We start from the raw sequence: 3,488 nt of genomic DNA, 5'->3' as shown, positions 1-3,488 counted from the left end.
TTTTTTTTTGCCTGTCCCGTTTGGCTCTTTTGCCATCAGAATTATTGTCTAAAGAAAAAGAAAGATGCCCAACGGATTTACTTTGCCAAATGGACCATCCCAGCCTTGCCGCAATGGTCTATTTGATTCACCTTTTATTGTTTATTTTATTTTATTTTCACTTGCTAAATACGGGACAGATTTGACTGGGGAAAAGAAAGGGGAGAAAGAAAGAGGGAAAGAAAAACAGCGGGGAAGAGGGACAGGGATAAAGGGCAAACAACAAAAACCAACAAAATAAGCAGACAAAAAATACATATATCAATCACCTGGATCACCTGTTGAGAAAGAAAAAGGAGAAAACAAGCAGAAGAAAAAAGAAAAGAGCAACATAATAAACAACATCACGATGATCTATGTGAATATAACAGTAAATACTAAATATTAAACATTATTGTGCAGCACGTAAGATCGACAGCGCACAGTGTGCTTTGAGGTAGGAGCCAAAAAGGGTGTCGTTTGTGTGTGTGAGCACCCGTGTGTACACCTGTGAGCATGGACGCGCTTGTATTTAAAAGGTTCTTTCATGTAACGATCTGCTAGAGGGTGTGGGGAGCCACACCGTCCTCCAGGGCATGAAGCGGGTATGGAGGAGATCAAAACTCCAGACATCCAGAGGCCCTCAGAACACAAGAGACCAAGGAAGACCAACAGAGGGGCAGCCGTGCCACTATCCCAGAAAGAGCTGAGGAGAGCCCCAGATGAGGGGTCACTCAGCAGCCGTGGAGCAGAAGCCGGGGGGGGGGTTGCAGTGACGTGCCCGTGAGCTCCGCCGGCAGCCAGCTGTGCCAGAGTGACCGAGCCCCAGGACGAGAGGCCGAGGGCACCCCACCCCCGAAGTGGCCCGAGCGAGCCCCAGGCTCCAGGCCCCGACAAGCAGCCACCAAGGAGTGAGCCGGTGGGTACCTGGACGCCCACCCCCGGACACAAAGAACCACCCACGCACCGATGTCTGAGGGCGTCTGCCACTGGCAGGGGAAGTGGTGGGGGGAGATAGGCCTCCATACCTTGGAGGGCCTGAGATGTCCCTAGAGAGGTGGCGTCTGATACCCGACCTGACATATAGACACAGACAAACAGGCACACACAGATACAGACATCCATTCCCACCCTCATGCTCTCATATTCAATTACTCAACACTCACCCAACGTGGAGACAGACATAAAGAGACACTGTACACACAATCACACTCCCCAAGCGTACTCTAAGCCCCAGGTCTAGGTACCTTTGCCCCTGGAGGGGGAAACTGCACCCAGACCCAGGTAGTGTTACCCTTTTCCCTGGGGTGGAGAGAAGCAGACTGCCCCGACTCGGCAGCAGCAGGGAGGCCCCACATTCCAGACCCCAATTGGACGGCCAACTCCTCCTCCCAGCTCCCCGGCCCCAACAGAGAACGGGGGTGTGAAGACTCCAAACCTCCCCCCGCCGCTCATATGTAGTGTTGATGCATGTGTGTTCTAAGGTGCATTTAAAACCCAGTAGGGCATGGAGCTACCTGCCAGAGAGCAGCAGGTAAGCGCATAGCCCCTCCTGATAGCCCTCAATGTCTACGTGTATTTAAAATTGAGAGGTGGGCAACGACGCCAGGGGTGAGGTGTACACCCTGATGGTCTTTTGGATTCCGTGTAGCATGCCCACCCCCAAGGTCCTATATGTATGTGTTATGAGAGTGTGAGTAATGTGAATGTCTAAGTTGTGGGATAAAATTGAGGCACAGGCAGCCAGAAGGGGACAGAGAGGGGGATGCCTCCCCTGCACCCTGGTGGAGGGGAGGCATCCCTCCACCAGGGTGCAGGGGAATGAAACTAAGTTCAGCTGGTTTAGCAAACAAAGAGCAACACAGCAAAGAGTTTCAACAAACAACGTTCAAGTGTGAGGCAACGAGGAGGACACTGCATGTCACTTCAGAGCAGCACTTCCCCATAGTGTGAAGGATCTTCAGCCTTTTATACCCCCAGGTGCAGACAATCAGCCAGTCAATTGGTCTTGGAGTGGTCATGGGATCTCCAGGCAGCCAATCGTCCGTGAGGTCTGGCACACTGTGATCTTTACCCCAAGGCCCTGCATGTGTGGGTGATTGTGGTGGAGCGGGAAGAGGGAGGCAGCTGGAGATGGGCAGGGAAGGAAGGGAGGGGCAAGTGACCCCTCCCTGGGGCCAGCTCCCCCGCTGACCCCAGTAGGCACCCCCATACTCGGCAACCCACCAGGGAAAGGGGGCCCAGGCCCATCCGGACCGGGGCCCAGTTCAGCAGCGCCGCCTGGCCCCACAGAGCCCGGGACAGCACACCCGACCCCACCACAGAGAAAACTGCACCCATCCCGTCATCCACTCATCTTCCAGACTACACAAGACAATAGACGCCCAGGCTGAGATCTTCCTCCACCTCTCCTATATCTCCCCCTCCTGCAGAGTGAGTTCCTGAAGAGAGGAGACCTCCTGCAAGATGTAAAAGCCTCCCCCACCAGTTGAAGAGCCCCCCAGGTGGCTCGATGCACTGGCAGCACCCTGCGCCAGGGCTGGGCCCCCATATACCCACCCGCCCACAACCCCGGCAACACACCAACCAGGACCCAAGCCCCCAAGGCCCAGCCAGGGCCCCAGCCCAGAGACGGAGCACCCCCAGAACCCCACGCCCGTCCCGGACCCACCCAGGGGCAGCCAGGCTACCAGGTCAGTAACCCACGTCGATCAGCACAGACCCTCCCCTAGCCCCGCTGCACGCAGCCACGAGGAATCCGTCACCTAAGAGCCAACAGAGCCCTTAATAGGCCATGACCGCAACCCCGGATTGAGCCCTCCAAGGAAGATGCTCCTGGGGAATCCACCGATGCCCCAAGCCTGTCCCTACCCCCACACCAATCACAACAGCGAAGGTGGGACCAAACTATGACCCCCCACCCCCACTAGGTGATGGAGCTGATCAAAGGAGCCCAGAGCAATTGATCTGATGTGGTGGCAGAGGCTGTATCAAGACTAATGTAATCTAATAGATAATTTCTATATTGGTTAGAATTAAGATTATTTTTATTTTTCCAGTTCATGAGGACTGTTTTCTTGGCTATGCATAAGGCAGAGAAAACCATATGGGCTATATTCTTTTCTGTAGTGACATTATCTAAGCTGCCCAACAAACACACTAAAGGGGAAGTTGGAATGTTACATTTCAGACACTTTGATAAGTCTTCACATATCTCGCGCCAAAACTTCTGAACTGGTGGACAGAACCAAAGAGCGTGGATATAATTGTCCGGTGAATTGGTTTGACAGTGTGAGCAGTTGTTGGTAGACGTAAAGCCCATCTTGAACATCCGATGACCTGTATAGTGCACTCTATGTAGTATTTTGTATTGAATTAATTGAAGACTGGGATTTCTAATTAGATGAAAGGTTTTTAAGCAAATCTGAGACCAGAAGTTTTGGTCTAAGTTAACCCTTTAAAGCCGGTCG

This window comes from Perissodus microlepis, chromosome 4, assembly GCF_051167445.1.
Source record: "Perissodus microlepis isolate ML-2025 ecotype Zambia chromosome 4, ASM5116744v1, whole genome shotgun sequence".
NCBI classification, from domain to species: Eukaryota; Metazoa; Chordata; class Actinopteri; order Cichliformes; family Cichlidae; genus Perissodus; species Perissodus microlepis.
This window is presented reverse-complemented; position numbering follows the sequence as displayed.